This window comes from Pyxicephalus adspersus, chromosome 2, assembly GCF_032062135.1.
Source record: "Pyxicephalus adspersus chromosome 2, UCB_Pads_2.0, whole genome shotgun sequence".
Classification (NCBI taxonomy): domain Eukaryota; kingdom Metazoa; phylum Chordata; class Amphibia; order Anura; family Pyxicephalidae; genus Pyxicephalus; species Pyxicephalus adspersus.
In genome coordinates this window covers 113,347,342-113,347,547 of record NC_092859.1, presented here as the reverse complement: position 1 = coordinate 113,347,547, position 206 = coordinate 113,347,342, and positions in this window count along the sequence as shown.

Here is a 206-nt window from a genome sequence, read left to right as displayed (position 1 = left end):
TCCCATGTTACCATCTGAGCCAGCTAAAATGGTCCCCAGCACCGCAGGACACATTTTCCCCTTTTTAAATAAGCACAATGTCCCTTAGTCACATAGCCATCTTTCCATGGTATTTGTTATGTATTTGGCTTCTCTAGTTACTATCCAGAGAACACAACAAACCACCAGAGTATTTTCCCTGTTGACTTCAATAGAGTTCAGATTTA